We start from the raw sequence: 20,937 nt of genomic DNA on the forward strand, positions 1-20,937 counted from the left end.
CAATCAGCATCAGTGTATCCATGCAACTGTATCTGAACCCCAGTCTTATAAAATAGTCCATACTGCAATGTGGACTTCACATACCTGAGTATGTGTCTAGCCGCATCCAAATGTGGTTTCCTTGGAGCCTGCATAAACTGACTTACCAATCCAACAGCATAGCTCAAATCTGGCCTGGTAATAGTCATATAAATCAAACTTCCTACTATGCATCTGTACATAGTAGGGTCTTCTAGAAGCTCACCTGCATCTGTGCTCAGCTTCACATTTTGCTTCAAAGGAACTGAAATAGGCTTACAGCCTGTCATCCCATATTTGGACAGCATGTTCAATCCATACTGCCTCTACAAGAGTTGTATCCCACTTGGTGATCTAATCACCTCAATGCCCAAGAAATAACACAGCTCTCCTAAATCCTTCATCTCAAACTTCTGCTTCAATAGTATTTTCACATGAAGGATATCTTCATCACTGTCACCTGTCATAATCAAATCAACATAAATGACAAGTAGCATAATACCTTTCTCTGTTTTTCTCACATAAAGTGAGAAATCTGCCTTGGAAATCTGAAAGCCAATAGTGACAAAATACTATCCTATCTTGTCAGACCATGCTCTAGGTGCTTGCTTCAAGCCATACAAGGCTTTCTTCAACCTGCAAACAAACTCAGGATGAACAGCATGCACATAACCTGGTGGCTGCTCCATATAGACCTCTTCATGCAAATCACCATGCAAGAAGGTATTCTTTACATCCATCTGATGTAAAGACCATCCCTTTGATGCAGCCATAGCAATGACTGCTCTTACAGTTGCCATCCTTGCAACTGGACTGAATGTTTCTTCATAGTCAATGCCATATGTTTGTGCATACCCCTTGACTACTAATCTTGCCTTGTATCTGTTCACAGAACCATCTGCATTGTGCTTCACCTTATAAACCCACTTACAGCCAATTGCATTCTTACCTTTAGGCAAAGGTACTAACTCCCATGTAGCATTTGCTTCCAAGGCATCCATTTCTTCATCCATGGCTTTCTCCCATTTTTCTTTTCCCATGGCTTGCTCAAAAGATGTGGGTTCTGGTTCCTGTATCACTTTGACCATATATGCATAGTGAATGGCTGTAAATCCATCATATTTCAGCCTATCCATAGGATACCTAGCTCTCGTAGACCTGCGCAAAGTAGGTTCACTCCCAGGTGCTCTCAAAACATCCCTGGTCTTTCTTATTCCAGGTGTAACAATAGAAGGAATACCCAACTCATCATCAATGCTCTGTTCTGAGCCACTGGATTCACCATCCACATAAGAGTAACCTACATTCAAATCAAACATGGGCTGATCAACCTTCTCTTTTCCTTTTCGTGATACATGCATACCACTATCTGCATTACTTTGAGAAGATTCTCTTGATCTCAATCTGCCTGTCCATGGCGAAGAATGTGAACCACTGCTAGAGGACGCTCCAGGTCCACTAATATTTTGTGACTGCTGCTGTGAATTCTGTGCAGCATTACCATTTTGTGCATCTACATCATCAATCACATTTACTAGTTTATACCAGCTACTCATCTCATAAAAAACAACATCTCTGCTCACTGTAAACTTACGAGTAGAAGGGTTATAGCACCTATACCCTTTTTGCTGCAGAGAGTAACCAATAAAGATGCACTTCTCAGCTTTTGGATCCAACTTGGATCTCAACTCATCTGGCACATGTACATAGGCAATGCAACCAAAAATTTTCAAATGAGAAATATTTGGTTTCCTACCAGTATACCTCTCCTCTGGAGTCATTCCATGTATTGTTGTAGTGGGAGTCCTATTCATTATGTAGACTGCTGTAGCAACTGCTTCAGCCCAATAAAAATCTGGCAGGTCTTTTTCATTGAGCATGGCACGCGATATCTCTCCAATATGCCTGTTTTTCCTTTCTGCAATTCCATTTTGTTGTGGGGTATGACTGCATGAATATTGCTGTTTTATGCCATGCTCCTACAGGAACCTTGCAAACTCATTTGAGAGGTACTCTCCCCCTCCATCTGACCTTAGGCATTTTATCTACAGGCCTGTTTCTTTTTCAACCATCGCTTTAAGAGTTTTGAAATGCCCAAAAACTTCACTTTTCTTTTTCATAAAATACACCCAAACTTTTCTACTATAGTCATTAATAAAACTAACAAAATAATGACAGCCTCCAAGAGATGCAGCTTTAGTTGTCCACACATCAGAGTGGATTAATTCCAATGGCTTCTTACTCTCTTGAACATGTCTAGGAAATGGTTTCCTTGCCTGTTTTCCAAACTGACAGGCTTCACATACCTTATGCATTTCTGCAACCTTGAATTTCGGCAAACCTGCAACAATATTTTGGGCCTGCATTGATTTAAGTCGTTGTACATTAACATGACCAATGCGTTTATGCCAGATATCAATATCTGCAACTACACCAGTCCCATGTGCAAACATTGCTGCACTCAATTCAGACATGTCTGCATCCAATGTAAACATTCTGCCCTTATTCTTTCCTTTTGCTATCAAGCGACCTTTATTTTTCATATCCTCAACAAAGCATCCATGAGAATTAAATTAGACCTGCAAGCCCTATTCAACCATTTGACCAACAGAAACCAGATTCTTGGTGATGTTCGGGACATGAAATACATCGGACAGGTACTTCTTTTTCCCATTCTGCATAGACAAAGGAATTTTTCCAATCTGCACAATAGGATGTGTAGTATCATCACTAGTCTCCACAAATCCTGGTTTTTCCATTTTTCTTGCATCCTCCATCCATTCTGCATGACCTGTCATGTGGTTTGATGCACCTGAGTCAACATACCATACATCATTGCTTTCTTCTGCATTTGTCACAGAGTTGTTCATGTGCTGCACCATAAACAGATGCTCATTTCTGTCATCACCCTGTCTACTAGAGGATGCATAATTTCCTTGTTGCAGTTTTCCATTCATGATATCATTCTGCTTTTTATAGCAGTCTTTAGCCATATGACCCATTTTACCACAATAGTAGCATTCAACATTACTGTTTGCATTTTGGCCTCTTTGCCATCCACCACGACCTCTTTGGCTCCCCCTGCCTCTAGAGTTACCACGTCCTCCTCCATAGGACTGGTTTTCTTGAGTTTGCTGCATATTCTGATTTCTACCACGGCCTCCATATCGGCCTCCTTTACCTCTGCCTCTACCTCTTCCAGCATTTGAGTAGAAGACAGCTTCTTTTGAAGTTCCTCCTGAAGAAGATGCACCACCATTTCTTTGCTCCTCAGAAATTAGAAGAGCAATCAGCTCCTCAAAATCAAAAAATCTTTCACGAACTGAAATGGATGTCCGAAACTGTGCATAATCCTTTCCTAGACCATTCAAGGTCACAGAAACTAAATCATCATCTTCCACTGGTGACCCAATGGAAGCAAGTGCATCTACAATCTTCTTCACCTTCATGTGGTAGTCGTTGATGCTCATATTTTCTCTTTGCACATTGTGCAACTCTTGCTTGAGCTGCATTTTCCTGGCTTGCGTATTTGTGCTATACATTTTTGACAAAGTATCCCATGCCTCCTTTGGCGTACTTGCATCCTAAATATGCACAATCATAGAGTCTGAAATGCTGATAGACAGCCAATACATAACTTTCCTGGCTCTCTCATGCCATGCTTTAAATGCCTGCATTTGCTGTTGATTGGGAACATTAGGAAGAACTGGTTCTTCTTCATTTCCTGCAACAAATTCCCAATATCCTTTTCCCATAAGGAAATTCGTCATTCTAAACTTCCATGCTTGGAAGTTGTTCTTGTCAAGCTTTTCAGTGACAATCTGTGAAAGAGAATCAGATGCCATTACAGAAGACTGCAAAAAATTCTGTCACTGCAAAAACCACAGCTTCACCCTCACAAGGGAAAATCTGCGAAACTGGCGAAAGTGGTATTTGACTACACAGTCACTTCCTAGTGACGATTTTGCATCAACAGGCAACAGGGATGATTCTGTAACCCCCAATGTCTCTGCGCACAAGCATACAATGCAATTTTTACAGTAACTATTCACCGACCTGTAGAACAGTGGCTGCACAGCATAAAACTAAGCCTTTTCCTAAGTGCGTGCAGAAAACTTCCGCCTCCAAAATAGGCCCCGAAATGGCCTCAAATAAAAAAAACAAGGTCGCCCGGGGCTAAAGCCCTTTCCCGCAGCATATACTGCCCTCTTGCTTCACCGCGAAGGGTATCTCAACCTAAGACAATGCACTCCTGCACTTTCCGGCTGTGCTACCTGTAGAGATCTGCTCCCAAAACAGAAGATGAAAGCAACACTGCTCCTCTTACCAGAACATCGCGAGCTTGGCTTGCTTTCTTGAGCTCCTTACCACGAACAAGGCTCTGATACCATGTCAAGATTGTGGGAGAGAAGGAAGGAGTCTCGCTTGAAGCTTTCTTGCTTGCACAATGAGGGAAGACACACAAGGGTGGAGGCTGAAAACAGTTTTCCTCTTCTTAGTTGTGTAAGCCAAAAGAACTCAAGTACAAAGAAATAGAAGAACCCTATATATGGGTCTCAAACCAAACTCAACTAACTAAGGTGGCATACTAACTGAGCCACGAACTAGAATAGATAAGGATAGCTATCATGTAGCTATTATTCATGGGTGGTGTACCAACCGCGTCTGCAACTTACAAGTCGGTGACATAAATACACAACGGTCACCCTGGCGTATCACGAGTGGAGCTCGATATCTCAACAGTGATACCATACTACAGCTCTTTCTTTCAGAGTCATATTAAGAAACACCATTAGATGTCCCTTATCTTGAATTCGGAAATTGAACATTAAATTTTGGAACTCACTAATGTGAAGCTCCCCATCTTTCTATGCTAACCCATTAAAAATGGGTAGAGGGAATCCTAAGGCTAATAGATCTGACATCCCTACAAAGAACTACAATAGATTGTGCCATGATGATAACCGAATTCGCTAAGGGGTTTTGAACTACTAGAACTACTACCCCACTCAAAGTGGACTGACCTAGTATGGGAGATGGGAAGTATTAGTGCTTCCTCCTCCTCCTAAAGAACTGTTTGTAGCACTAGGGCTGCTAAGACCCATCCCTTATAGGGATATCGAGTTGCTCCATTGAGGGGAATACCTCCCAGGGATTTTAGCCTGCCATCTAGCCCTTTCAACTCTTTCATGCTTTTAGATCTTGGCTTGACAGTGTCTATCAGAAAATAGTGGGTCAAAATCCATGGTCTTTGGCATAAATTGACTGACTAGTCTCTAATCAACTAGGAATCAGAAACCACCACTTATTAGTGGCTCCTGGTAAACCACCACCTATTGGGACACAAAATGGGCGGACATTTGCTCTAAAGCTCTAGTTGGGGGGACCTCAATGCTCAAACAAAATACCCCATGACCTTGTGACAAGGAGTATCTAGAGGCTACACACATTGATCTAACTTAGACACATGTATACTATTCAAAATAGTCCAACGAATCCCTTCCCAACTCTGCATAGGAAGTATCCCAACATGACTATGACTAGCACCTCATCCCACAAATACAAGGAGCACCGCCTAGCTTAGCACTGTGACTCGACTATGACTCTTCTACACCTCGGGGATGTCGTAATGCTACATAGTCCTCTTGGTTTTTTTATAGAGCGATGTTGTGATGCTACATGTCCAACACTACAAATCTAAGGGCTGAGTTTTCCACCAAGAAAGTGATCACATTAGTCTACATCATTAGAAGTTTATTTTCCATTGTGTGCATTTTTTGTGTTTTCATTTCCATGATGCACGAGCACCTAATATAGGCTAGATACAATTTCTTCAATGCATTCATATTTTTTTTTTGTAAACATTGCTCGATTGATTGTATAACATGGATTCTAATTTGCAAATTGCAAGAGTGATTGGGCACGAAGTTCTTTTCCAAAGCATGTTCTTGATAGGGCACAAAGTATATAAAAATAGATTCACATCAAAGTTTTTGTTTTGAAGACTTAAGGACTTGAGGAAAATATTGTAATGTTGATCCTTCACTTTTGACTTTCCCTATGTGACTTGTAATTCGGATGTTGCTAGTGCAGATAAAATATCTCTTCAAAAGCAAACTTGGTTCAACATTTTGCAACCTACAAAGGCTAAAAGTTATCCACTCATATCATGGCCATTTAAGTGGATTATTGCAACATCTGACACTTACATTCTTTGTGAAGATGGTGGAGACTTGCTATGATGTGATCAATGTCCCTTTACTTATTACACATTTTGCTTATAGATACAAGATTTCCTAAAAGGAGACCATTTTTGGCTAAAGTGTCAATGATCTTTCTGTGATACCAGCTAGGATAAAATAAGCTCTACAAAAAGTATGTTGTTGTGTGTTCAATGTGACCATCACAAAGCTTATCAAGACTACACATACCTTGGATAATGGCCTCTCTTGGTATCTATTGAGATGTGAGGGGAGGGATTGGTCTTTCTAAGCTTGTGGACTACCACGGTAAACTTGCTATTGCATTGAGTGTAATGGAAAGTGTTTTAAACCATGGATGATCCTTGGACAAATGTCAACGTGATTGCACACACTTTGTACAAATATTGCTAGTCTGATCAATTTAGTTACTTTAATTACAAGGGTTTCTGTATAGTGGTTTAAGAAGAGAGTATGATGATGATTTTGTGCAAAGCCTTGAATTGAGAGCTCTGGCAAGGGAGGAACTTGAGACTTGGAGAGTTTACATTAGAGAGTAGTGGGTCTTTACCACTATAATGGGCTAATTCAATACCTTCAGTGCATGAAATAACTAGGTTGGCCTATGATGTCATGGATTCTCAAAGCTTCTACAATAAAGGCAATGTGCACTTTAGTGATGATGATGCATGGCTTGAATCCATGGAATTGAGGATGTTGGAGTACCCTCTTCTGGTGGAGCAAAACTAGAAGGACATGTACAACAAAACTGTGTAGAGCTGGATGTGTTCCCAGCTCTTGAATCATTAAGTAATGTGGGGCAATCTATGTGGAAGCCCTCAGCACAAGGGCTACCCTATTTGAGTTAATCGAGTGCTTTTTGCACTATTTGCAAGACCTAGAGAACTTAGAAGTTCTATATGAAATTGTGTTTCGTAACTACAACATGCATGGGCCCAGGTGGATCCAACATTCTCAAAGCACCCATGATACTGACTTTTAGGGCTGCATTGATTATATTTGTAGCAGACTGTCTACTATACGGAATAGAGTGAATGCCCAATTTTATAACACAGTCAAATATCACAAAATCCTTGGCATCTCCAAGAGCTTTTCTAGAGTGGAAGTAGAGAGAGCATACTTGCTGCTCTCATTGAAGCACACACCTAATAAGGCTACACATTTTGAGGATCGATGTGAATTTGTTGATGAATGGGATATTGAGGTTGTCAAGGACGAGGCTTGTTCCCTAGGCTTGAAGTTGTTCGGACAGATCCAGAGGGCTTATACCTGTGTAATGGGTCTGATTTTGGAGGAGAAGATGAGGAGAGAGAGTCTGTGGGGCAATATAAACTTGGAGCGGGAAGGAGATCTTGCCACTGAACTACAGGAACGACGGAGGTTTCTTGTCAAATGGCTATGAAGGAGTAGTGCAACTTTGTTTCAAAAAATTAAAGCATGTTTTTCTCTTATCATCATGATTAGTAAGGTTTTGATCCAAAGACGATATTATCGCAACAAACGGTGTTATAGCGGGCTATTTGACGAAGGCAAGTTGACATGTTAAAGCTGAGGAGATGCAAAAGTTGCCCTTCCAGCTGCCAATGAAGCTCAAATCAGAGAGACAAGAGAGCCAATGTACAGAAGAGTATTCGTGTTCAAGCTCCAAATGAAGGGGCTGTTGGTATACCGTCTTAACTACATTACATGGTCATTAGCAGGCTCAACATCAGATGGTCTCGTGATCTTAGTAGGCAGCCTTGACGAAAGCAAGATGACTAAAGCTATGACGGCAATGATAAGCAGGATAGCGAAAAAGCTTAATACGCTCGTAACGGCTTGAATGGCGACATGACTGACGTAATCGCAAGTTTTTTTTGGAGAGAAAACCACCGAGCTTTTGTGGGCCGTGAACTCCAAATCAGGAAGAAATATCGACAATACCAGCATGGCCAGCGAGCATAAAAAGGGGGCATCATCGAACACGACAGTAAGACGGGACGAAGAAAGTGACGAAGAAAAGCTCTGAAGGTGATGACGTTGCTACAGGTGAAGCCGAAGGGAGAGAAGATGAACAAGTCGAAGACGAAGCGGACAAAGACAAAGAAGGAAGACTAGAAGACCTGCTGATGAAGCAGAGATGACGGCGAAGTGCCTGGAGCGACGGCAGAAAGGTGTCAAGGAGGAGAAGATCAGATTGACAGTCAGACAAATTCCATATGACACCAGGACCAACCGTCTCACTGTCCACCATCATCGACAAGTTCGTGGCGGTAGGGCTAAGCGAGCAAGACGTGATAGCGCTGTCAGGAGCACACACCTTCGAGGCTTCTGATGCATCAACTTCGTCGGCCACCTCTTCAACTTCAGTGACACCAAACCCACGCTGGACCCCACCTATCTCCAGTCAGTCCAGGTCATATGCACTGAGGGCGGAAATGCGAACGTGGCGGCCCTGCTGGATCTGATATCACAGAATGCCTTCGACAACTAGAACTACCTCAACCTGCAAGGCAACCAGGGGCTGCTGCAGTCGGCGACCAAGAGCTCCATTCCACCTCGGGCCGGGCCACCTTCCAAAGCCACGTCAACAACTTCGCCATTATTATGTTTCAAAGTGAGTTTCGACATTTAAGTGCCTGGAAGCCTCGGTGGTTGAAAAATAGTCATTGATTTCATCAAAACAGAAGATCGAGGATGATCTCATGAAGTCTAAGTCAAGCTTAAAAGATGTCAAGGACAAGCTGAATCAAGCATTCTATCATCATACTTCCACTTCAGGAATTCGAAGGAGCACAAAACGAGACTTATATCTTAATCTATATGACATATTTCAAGGTGTTACATGATGAGCCTTATCCCCAAGGTATTCAAATGAAACTCCTCCATTGGGACCTTATTTGGAAGTCCCATCACTTCTATTATCCCATTTTCATGCTTAACCATGACAATTTATCTTCTCTTGTAAGCAAGAATCTTTGAATATCTTTTGCGAAAGATAATTATAAAAGTAGCTCATAAGAAGGACAGGTGATCTCTTTGCCTTTACTTTGCTCCTAATCAATGACAATCAAACATCTCCTTTATTATGGTCTTCAACATGTATAACAAGTATACATCCATGAATATATCTTGAGTACTCTTCATCTATTATTTCCCATCTCGCTTAGCATCCCTGCAACAAGTGACATTCACAAACCCTCGTGTGCATTATTCTATGTGACAGTGTTTCAAGAGGTAATATGATCCTTACTAAATTAGGTCCCAAAGGAAACAAACATACTATCCTATAGTATAGAACTCCTTACACTCTCAATGCAAGTCAATAATTGTAGCAATTAAGTGTAATGTATCTAAGATTTGTTTTTTTTTACCATGTATATGTAATGCAATGCAAAGGTGAATGCCCTTAAGTGCACAAACAAGTAACCTTATAGATCAAACATCATGGATTGTGCACAAACAATTCTTTTTATGATTTCAACATAATGCGATGTATCTTGCTAAGGCATCATCAAAGTAATTCGTGCTAATATCCTTCTTTAAAGACTTAAAATGAATGAATCTTATATGCCAAGATATGCATAAAATCATATTTCAATAAATTCTTAACTCTCCATAGCCCTTTCTCCTACTGTTTATAGTTTTCCATTCGTTGCTAGGTTCAAAGAGTATTTTTCATGTGTTTTTTGTATATAAAAAGTAGTAAATATGCACTTTAACATAAAGAATGGGAATAAACTAAGGCTAAACCTCATGCCCTAGCCCCGCCATACATTCACGAACACATTCATAACTTTTTGGTACATATAATCTATTTTTTATATAAGACTTAATTTTTCTTGATTTTTTGAATTTATCTTATTGTTTATTATTAGTATTTTTTATTTTTAAATGTATAGAGCTAGCATAAACCAAGAATCGATATTATACTTCATATGACCCTATGTGAACACTAAAAGAATTGTGAAAACACATAAAACCCTCAATTTTCTCAAAATTCTGTAATTCTCACATTGTGGATTTTTTTTATTTTCATTTGAATTATATGAACATCAAGAATCAACTCAGAATTCTAATTTTTAAGGCACTAGAACTCATATTCAAACATTCTAGACCATTTTCCATAGTATGTGTAAAAGATTCATCATAAAAAAATAAAATCGAACACTTACACTATCGTGCAACTACCAGACATAGTGTGAAAAACTATGGAGTGCATCATCATCCAAAGTTCTTATTAATCAAGAGAGTCAATGACACCTGAGTCATTAGTGCTAGTGTCCATGGCATAGATGGTCCAAAAATACTAGATTTTTGGACAATTTTAGCTTATTTTTAATAATATTTATTGTAAAAATATGAAAAAGTTAGAAAAGCTTCTAGATTAGGATGGCATGCAAAAAGCATGTTGCTTTTTCAGCCAGTTATGGGAATTTTCATAAAAAAGAAAGATGGACAAAATCGTACGTGTCGTGATCGCTATTAATAGGTTAAAATCTGCACTTTGAACTGGAAGAAGAAGAACAAGGAGTGAACTAGGAGATCATGGACTAGGTGTCCTAACATTTTAACCCCCTTCCAAAGCCAATGGAGCCATCAGATTTGGCTTCCAAGCAGCAAAGAAGGAACTATTATTTTGGAGCACATTTTTGTTCTACGAAGGAGCTCTAGGAGATCTAATGCTTGGAGATTGCTTTTGAGTAGTGCGAGACAAAGGATTCCAGATTCTATTAATACATATTGATTCAATTCATTGTGTTTTATCTTTGTTGTGTTTACCTCCTATCTATTGTTTTTCTTCTCTTCCATCTTCTATCTCTACTTCCTTCTATCTCTGATCCCCAGTGGATACGACCTTTCGACAAAAATCCTTTCGACATTGGTGAACCCGACGTGAAAGTTTGTCAGAAGGAAAGACAATATGGGAAAACCTTCAAGTACAATTTCCAGTGATGTTTTGCAACAATTGGTGCAAAATATGAATATACTTAGGCAGGTACAACAACAACAACAGGTGATGTAGGCTTTTGCTCAAACAGAAAGTGTTGTGATGAATGCTCTGCAAGCACTTGAGCGTGAGATGAAGTTATTCAATGGTAGGAATGTATATGTATATGTACATACGTATGCTCAAAAGATAGAATTCTTTGGAGTGGCTCAGCTTGCATGGGGCTGGTATTTTGCTCAGATCATTGTACATGAACTTTAGCACGAATTACTGAATTATGTATGGAGGATGCCAACTGGATAGCTTTCAAGAAGGCATTTAGGGAAGAATTTTACATTGAGGATACCAGTTTGATTACACGCAAGACTTTTCAGGAGTGGGTTTTATAACCCAATAAGGGTCTTATGGCTACAAAATTGTTAAGAGAATTTGAAAGTTCATTTGAGCAGTTGGATCTTGTAGACTACAAAGCTCTTGCAAGTCAAAAAATTGAATTATTTCTACAAGCAACATATCCTAAGCTTCAAGAGAAGCTTGATGATTTACTAGAGGATCAAACTACAGAGATATCTCTAAAAACAGAGTGGAGACATGTCAAGGAAGTTGTTACTGCACTTGTGAAAAAGCATAGAAGAAGATAAAGATTGCATGTCTCTAGCTTGCCCACTGTTACGGGCAAAACAATTGAAGTATCTAGTAGGCCACCCACTTCTGTGGCTAACCCTATGTCGCTCGATGGATCTTTTCAACACTTTTGGAGCCCATCGATTGCTTGTTGCTTAAAATGGAACTAACTGAGCTGCCGCCTTCAATGAAGTCTATTTTTCCCTTGAAATTCAAAAATTTTGACTAATTTTGAGCATGTTTCAGATCGTGAAAAGTCTAAAGTAATTGTTCTACATGTGGAAAAATATCTTATTATAGGTGAGTATGAAGATATGATCCATCAACCTCAAAAGACTTTGAGCTCTGAGTTTAAAATGAGAGACTTGGTCTTGTTGTACTATTATTTGGGGATTCAAGTCTTGCAAGAGCACATGGAAAAATCTTCATCTCTCAAAAGAAGTATGTATGGGAGATCTTAAAAGCATTTGGAATGACTGAAAGTATAAGGAGATAACTATATGTATGGAGATCAATGTGAAGTTATCCATTGAGTATACATCAACACTAGTAGACATTAGGAGGTTGGTTGGCAGCCTCATCTACTTATGTAACACATGAATGAGAGCGGAAATTTGGTGCCGAAATTTGCTTTAAAATACTTAAAATTTATGAATATCAAGGGAAAAATATTCAACGTCAAAGGCGGCGGCTCAACCTAAGACGATTTTAAGCACCAAAGTGCTTTAAAGGTGCCCGAGTGACACTTGTTGATTTTTCATAAATTTTCAGACAGTTGTGTGGGTTGGCACGAGCTACTGGCCAATGCGGGATGCCAAGCCGGATGCCCAGGATTTTTCAGAGCTCAATTCTGAGTCCGGACAGGGAAATGGCCAAGGAAACGGTCAAGATGCGAAGGGGTGGACAAAATTTGGCCAAAATGAGTAAGTGACCCTTGGGACCCCAAGAATGAAATGCCACATGAAATGTTGGAGAAGAATCGTGGAGAGAGAGAGGAGAAGATGACGCCTGCCTGCGCGCGAAAAATGCGCCCTTCATGATGGAGATGGAGATGTGGGGCTGCAAACAACCATGCCAATTGATGATTGCCCTTGCTTCCCCCCTGGATGCCAATCATATCGCCACCTCTTGCCCGTCCATTGGTGGCCTGGATGCTGAGATAGAAATCTAGTCTTTCTCTCTCCTCCCTCTCTCTCTTCTAAGGGGGAGTTCATGTGGGAAGAGAAAGAAAGAAGAAAGAATGGTAGAGGCTTGTTCGGCATCGATCGGATTGCTTCCCAGGTTGGAAATGGTGACTTGTGATCGTCATGAGCATGAAGTGCTGCTGATTTTCAGATTTGCAGCCATGGACATGAAACCCGAAACACGCAAATAAGCGGTAATTCAATTTTTTCAAAGGAAATTTGAGATTTCATGGCTTTTGATTGATAAAATGTTGTTCATGTGGGCTAAAATTTGTTTATTTTGCTGTTTTCCATGAGTATTTGTTGAGCATAATCAGAAAATAAGAAAACCATGTATCTTGTGGCTCAAAATAATACACTAAAACACGTAAAATATGGAAAATCAAGGGGAAATGATGTTTTTGGGCATAAAAATGGAAGAATAAAGAGGAACACCAACTAAATTTTCATTTTTGTTGCAAGAAGGAACTAAGGGCCACAGCCCATAACCTATTTTGAATTTTCAGTAATAAAATAATGCAGAAAATAAGGAAAAATACAAGGAAAATAGAGAAAAACAACAAAAAATAGGGAAAAAATACATTTTGGGTGCGGAAAATTAATGAAAATTAAGAATAATGTTCGTGAATGTTTGTGGGGACAGAAGCATGAGGATTTGCCTCAGTTCAACCCCACTTTTTTGTTCTAGTGTGTTTTTCCCGCTCTTTACACATAAAATGATGGCAAAATGCCTTATAAATCTATACAACAATGCAACATTTGATCGATGGGAGGGTAGAATGGTTAAAATGTGTCTAAAAGCGGAGTAAAATGATGAAAAGATTGTTGGTTTTTGTTTGCATGCCATATAGGTCAGTGAATAGTTATAGAATGAGAGCCTAGTAGCACGAGGGTTTCCTCGGTGCTAGGTTCGTGCAACGCCGCATAAGAACGGTAGTTGAAAATCATTGAAAGGATATTTTCCACATGTGCACAATATTTATTTTGTAATTGTTTGAGCACTTGGCATCCACAATATGCATAAATCATGGAAATATTTAAAGGTATCAGAAATCCTGGATGCACAGCAATTGCTTTCATTAGGACCTTGACCCACGTTGAGTGAGAGACAGGGCACCCTAAGCCATAGGCTAGTCGTGGGGTCTAGGGGAAAGAGAAGTAAGGACAATGGTACATTCCTGTATACGATTAAATGGTATCTTGAGTGGATTTTGTGTGAAATGTTTATATGTTGAGTGACGCATCGAGGGGCCAATCCCCAAGGTGTAGGAGAGTCGCAGAGGGGTGGCGGCATTCAGCCGTTGTCGTATTGCTGTGCATTCGAAGTGTGTAAACCACCCAAAAGTTGTGCATGGTATTTGGTACTTCGTACATACTTAGTTGTTGTGATAACATTTATTTTATGCGTATAAGTATAGTGGGGAGGAGTTGGAGACAAAAGTGGCGAATATGATGAGATGCTTTCAGCCTATGTTGAGCAAGGTTGAGTGGAAAGCACAACTGATGCTAGTGAACATGTTAGGACTTTGTCTTCTCCTTCTCCAGCTACATCAAAAATACCTAATGATAACCACATCCAGGAGTTGGAAAGAAGGAGGCTAAGCGTTGAAATGTGCTATGAGAAGCATGGAGTTATCACTGTTACAGTGTGTGCTTGTTTTGGGTTACAATGTGTTGTTTACATGGGCGCCAAAGATATGGAACGACAGGCTCTTAAAGTATTCAGAATGAGACTTTTTGGAGTTGAGGTACGTGCTGTCCAGTTTGGTACAGGTACATTGAAAGATGTGGCATCAGAAGCAATAAGATACTTGGTTATAAATGAAGAGACTACACATTATAATTTTAAGGTCCGTAATTGGATCTCATCCTTATCCAAAGCTGGAGAGAGATTTTCATGCCATTATTGGCAAAGAGACTAGACGAAAGTGTCGCTAATGAGGGATTTAAAAAGCTAAGAAGGGAGGGAAAAGAGGAGCGTGTGACGAAAAGGAAGGAAGGGGGCAATGCTAATTGGGGGAGAGAATTCGAATGGGGGGAAAAAAGGAGAGAAAAAGCGGGAGGAAGTTACGAACAAGGGCAGAGAACTGAGCATGACTCGTGGGTCCGCTTCTAGAGGATCGGCTGCAGCCTTCCTCTCAATTGCACAGGCTATCGCTGCTTATGATGGGGTTTAGATGTCATATGCCGGTGATGCTGCTGTGACTATAGGTGAAGCATTGCGGCCAAATGTGGTGGACAAAACTGCATTTTGCGGTGGCAAGTCGCTGTCAAATGTAGCGATGATCAGAGGCACCACTCACAGCAAAAGCGAAGCATTGAGTTTGATGGCCGAGGGATGGATCCTGTCCTGTACTTTCACGTGTCAGACGGCATTCAATCATGAATCATCAATTGAGCAAGCGGAATTCATGCTCCCAATAGGGTGATGTGAGTGATCTACAGAGCTTGTGGATTGATGCGGAAGTAGGGGGCTCCACAATAATGCAGGCGAACCTGGCTCCTGCGAAAAAGGAACAGAAACTGATCAGCACCCTCCAGAAATGCAGAAGGGGGTTCTACAGTAATGCAAGCGAAGCTGCCTGCTGCAAAAAACGAACACAAATTGATCAGTAGCCTCCAGAAATGCAGATACAGGAAGGACCGTCATCGTTCCAAGGACCTGTATGCCTACATGTGTTATCATCACCTGGAGTTGCATCCTCTCTTTGGTAACTACCTCATCCCCATGCTCGTTGAATGCGGGAGCTTGTCGGATGCCCGGCATGTCTTTCACAGACTGCCTCTTCAGAATGAGCACTCCTGGACTTCCCTCATTTCAGGGCATTGATGGCGACTTCCATGCACACGCAATGATCTCCTCAGTGAAGGACTGCTGACTCGAATTTCCAATTGCCTGCACTCGGATTTGCTTCCCCAACTTCGACATCCAACCAGCATACACGATCTCAATCTTCAAGAGATCTATGTCGGCACAGTGGATTTATCCTACCGATGCATCCAAGAGCTATCGAAGGCCATGATCCATAAAAATCCTAACTGCGTGTCTCCCCTATTTCTGCCCCTTTCTCACAAATAATCGACCTCACTTTATGCCATAGCCAGGTCCATCTATCGTTAGCAGGGGAAAACCATATCCGTGTTTCTTGGGTCACAACAAGCAATTCTGCATTATCTAGAGTGGACTATGGAACCATACCAGGTTCATATGATAGATTTGCAGACGGAGATAGCAGTTTCTACGGCTATATACTTTATAAATCAAGTCAAGTCCACAATGTTGCAATTGGACCACAAGTTCCAGTAACTTTTGCAATTGCTGGTGTGCATGTTTTGATGCTAGGATCATACACTGACTTCAGTAGGGACTCTAATCAGTATAAGTGACTGCAGAATGATTTGGCCAAAGTGGATAGAGTCAGAACCCCTTGGCTCCTTGCTGTCATTCATGCACCATGGTACAACAGCAATTTCAAACTTCAGGGTGATGGTGACAAAATGATGAAATCCATGGTGTTCATCCTTAAAGAAGCAAAAGTTGATATGAACTTTGTGGGCCATGTTCATGCTTATGAATGCACGTCTTGAGTTTTTCAGCATTACTCTGATCCTTGTGGCTTCATCCACATAACCATAGGTGATGGAGGGAATCAAGAGGGATTGGCTAACAGGTTTCTGGATCCATAGCCAAGCTGGTCTGAATACTGTGAAGCAGGTTTTGGTCATGGCATTTTGAAAGTGGTAAATTCTACTCATGCACGATGGACTACTAGTAACTGCCAAGTTACGAAATGAACATGCTGATGTGAAGAGTGTTTCCCTTCCTACTGCAACTGTCATCATACACCTGAATGTAAACAATTTATGAGATACTTCGGATTATCCTGAACATGAATTTCTTGTAACTCATTTGACAAGCAATATAGTGAACTTTGACATCAATAATTTGAGTTCTTCTTGTTAGCCTCTTCCATTGCTGTGCCCTGAACCCCGTGTTCTGCAGCCCATACACGAAATCTACGACATTTCTGGTGAACCCGACGTGAAAGTGCTGCGTCATCAGCAAGATGGGAGACTCGCAAGAAGAGATGACAGATGATAATGTCATGAAGAACCTGTTTCAGTCATTTACCATGTATATGCAGCAGCAAGTTCATGCAAAACGAGACAGTGATGCTATGGATGCCTTGAAAGCTGTCCAACAGGAGATGAAGCAGTTTAATGGCCAGCAAGTGTCAACTTACCTGCATTTGTATGAAGAAAAGATGAAGTTTTTTGGTGTTTCTCAAGATGTTTGGAGCCGCTACTTCTTGCAGATCATGGTGCGCGCTCTTGAAGGTCGAATTGCAGAAATTCAAGAGGCACATGCAGGTTGGGCTGAATTTAAAAAGGCATTAAAAGATGAATATTTCCTGGAGGATACAGGTCTTATGAATCGCAGGAAGTTTTTAGCATGGGTTTCTATGCCTAATAAGGGACTTTCTGTTACCACTCTTCTGCGAGAGTTTGAAAGCCGTTATGATCAGTTGGATGGGACTGAACAACAAGCTTTGGAGATGCAGAAAGTGGAGTTATTTTTGCAAGCTGCAGATGCTGATTTACAGGAAAAGTTGGATGATCTTTTGGAAGATCAAGCTACTGATTCAGGTTTAAAGACTGAGTGGAGACATGTCATTGATGCTGTGAATGCTCTTGTCAAGAAGCAGCGCAGGAGAGTCAGATTGCATCGAAATACAGGAACAGTTCCTGAAAAATCCTTGGAGACTTCTTCTTCTACCCCTGCTGCTACTTCTTTGCCTAAGCCTACTCCTCCTGTTATGAATCCACCAGTTCCTGCTGCTCCAGTGCCCTTATCTATAGATGATGTTATTAAAGGCTTGGCGGATTTGACAATTGAAGCAGTCAAAGCTGAAGTTGGTAAGTTAAAGGAGCAACTTATGTCAGTACCTGCTGTAGCGCCTGCTCCAGTGACTGCTTTTCCAGCTGGTCAAAGAAAAGGGCGACAATGTATTTGGTGTGATAGTACAGAGCACCAACACTGCAGAGATTGTGATGCTTTTCAGGAAGCACGTAAGAAGAATGTAGTGTTCTGGGGACAAGATGGGAAGATATGGCTGACAGAGACTGGCGCTCCTCTTGACACGAACTTTGGTAAGGGAGGTATGAAGAAGCTTGTTGATGATATGGCTGTGCGATCAACTTATGTGAGTGTTAGAGGAGATGCTTCAGCTTTTGGAGTCCAGCTTGAGCAGAAATCTGATGGAGACTCTGCCTTATGGTCTTCTGCCTTGGAGATAGCGAGAAGAGGGAAAGTTCAAACTTCTACTATGACTTGTGTGGGCTCTAGCATCCGAGGAGAAACAGGATGGGATTCTCCTGTTGACAGGTATTCTATTTTTGCTTATATGGCTAAAACGCAGGGTTTAGATGCCATGGTTGAGGAAAAGAGAAGAAGAGATGAAGAGGGTCCTAGTTCCTCCAAAAAGACTAGAGGGGGTGACTTTGTTTCACCACCTGTTACAGCTCCACCTATGTCAAATTCTCCAGCTCAAATAGGTTCTGATCAACCAATGGGAGACAAGCAGAAAGAAAAGAGGCAACCAAGAAAAGAGCCAGGATTCAAGCTCTTGTCGGACCTTGATATGCAAACGGATATGAGTAAGATTTTTCATGAAAGAATTTTGAATAGTGAAGTCACTTTTACTGTTGGAGAGGCTCTTGGGATTGCTAGAAGAGAAATACAGGATCAGATGCAGGATCTTTTGCGGAGGAAACGACATGCGATGGAAGGACCTGCTTTACAGGGATTGTGGCATGGAACTCTTGGGGAAGTGCATGATGATGCAGTGATGGTTGAGAATGCTTCTGCTAATCCGCAATTGGAGAAAATAGTGTAGCCTATGCAGTATGAAGATGATGAAACCCCTATTCTCATTCCTCGTAGCCATTTTTCACGAAGTCATTGGGCTAGAGCAACCACTGAGACAGTGGTAAGGATTGGAGAGAAACAAATTCCCTTGATCGCTTTAGTTGATCATGGTTCTGAAATTAATCTTATTGCTCGAGGTGTTTATGAGAGTGGCAAGTGGCCTATGGATGCAGAGCATGGCTGGCGCATGAGAGCCGCCAATAATACTTCTGGTGATATGTATGCTGCTTGTCCGAGTATCAGAATTTCTATTGGTAACGTTGAAGAGGATTATCATTGCTTTGTTCAGGATTCATGCTCTTATCCGATTATTCTTGGACAGCCTTTCATTACAGAAGCAAGAATGGAAACAAAAGTGATGGATGACGGATCAGCTTATGCGCGGATACGCAGTAAAGATGGTATGCGAGCTGTTCAGTTTATGACTATTGGGGTAAATCATCCGAGAAACAGGGACTCCTTGCGTGAGGCACCACTACTTGCGAAGGAGTTGGATTTTCATTAGGTACCGCTGTCTTGCGAGACGCCAGTGGTACGGAGCGGAGAAAAGAGGAGATCTCGCCTCCTGGCAGCCAGTCTTTCTCCAATAACTTTGTTGGGTTTACTTCAGATAGTTCAGTGAGTTATCAGAAAATTTCAGATTTACCTAGAGCTGCCAGGCAGTACATTGGTCGTAAGGAGAAAGAGTTGAAGAATGCACGAATTTTGCAAGCAGAAGAGCATGTGGATGGATTGTATGAAGGGATGTCTTATGCAAATACATTGTTTGAGATAAGAGCAATGCTGAAAACTGATGTATGCAAGGGTTCAAGGATCATACCTGTGCAAACCTTGGATATGTTTCAGGAAATTTCTGGTTTTATGCTGCAAACAGAGTTAGAGGCTGAGAAAACTCAGCAAACTGAATTTATGGCTGATCTTGATCAGCTAACAGAATTGCAGAGGGCTGAATCCATTCAGCCAACAGAGTTGAATGCAGAAAAATTTCTGCATACAGAGTTTCAGGATGCGTCTATGCAGTCCATTGAGCCGAGGGCTGAATTCATTCAGCCAACAGAGTTGAATGCAGAAAAATTTATGCATACAGAGTTTCAGGCTGCATCCATGCAGTCTATAGAGCTAAAGGCTGAAATTTTTCAGCCAATAGAGTTGAAAGATGCTGAAAATTTGCAGAAATTGCAGCAAAGGAAAGAGTGCTTGAATGATGCCAAGGTTGACACAAAATATAAAACAGTTGATAAGAAGGTTAAGCCGGTTGCAGGCCCGCTTCCTTCTGATAGTGATGAACAGATTGAAAAAGCTATGAAGCAGCCTATGTTGAGGGATCCTGCAAATATTGGACATAAGTTTTTAGGGCTGAAATCTGTCTTTGCTGTTAATGAAGTCATCATAGTTGAGCATATGGTTGGATATTATGGCAGAAAGCCTTCTCCTGCAAAGGTGGATGCCATAAACAGGATTGCAGAGTATTGCTCGACTACTTCAGAGATGCGAAGATTTGTGGGAGCTTATGTATTTTACATGATTTGGATTCCTCATTTTGCTCATATTGCAGATGTTCTCTATCAGCTGTTTCGAAAGGGGCAGAAATTTCATTGGGATGATGAAGCTGATGGAGAAACAGGTTTACTAGAATCAGAAGATGGACTTGACCTGTTTATGGTGTTGAATGATCCTGGATAGTTGGCACATCCGGAGGATGCGCAGGTTTAGAGGGGGTGGATGTCGTATTGCTGCGCATTCGAAGTGTGTAAACCACCCAAACGTTGTGCATGGGATTTGGTACTTTGTACATACTTAGTTGTTGTGATAACATTTATTTTATGCGTATAAGTATAGTGGGGAGGAGTTGAAGACAAAAGTGGCGAATATGATGAGATGCTTTCAGCCTATGTTGAGCAAGGTTGAGTGGAAAGCACAACTGATGCTAGTGAACATGTTAGGACTTTGTCTTCTCCTTCTCCAGCTACATAAAAAATACCTAATGATAACCACATCCAGGAGTTGGAAAGAAGGAGGCTAAGCATTGAA

Source organism: Lygodium microphyllum, chromosome 30, assembly GCF_053477565.2.
Source record: "Lygodium microphyllum isolate KBCC chromosome 30, Lygodium_microphyllum_v1.1.10, whole genome shotgun sequence".
Classification (NCBI taxonomy): domain Eukaryota; kingdom Viridiplantae; phylum Streptophyta; class Polypodiopsida; order Schizaeales; family Lygodiaceae; genus Lygodium; species Lygodium microphyllum.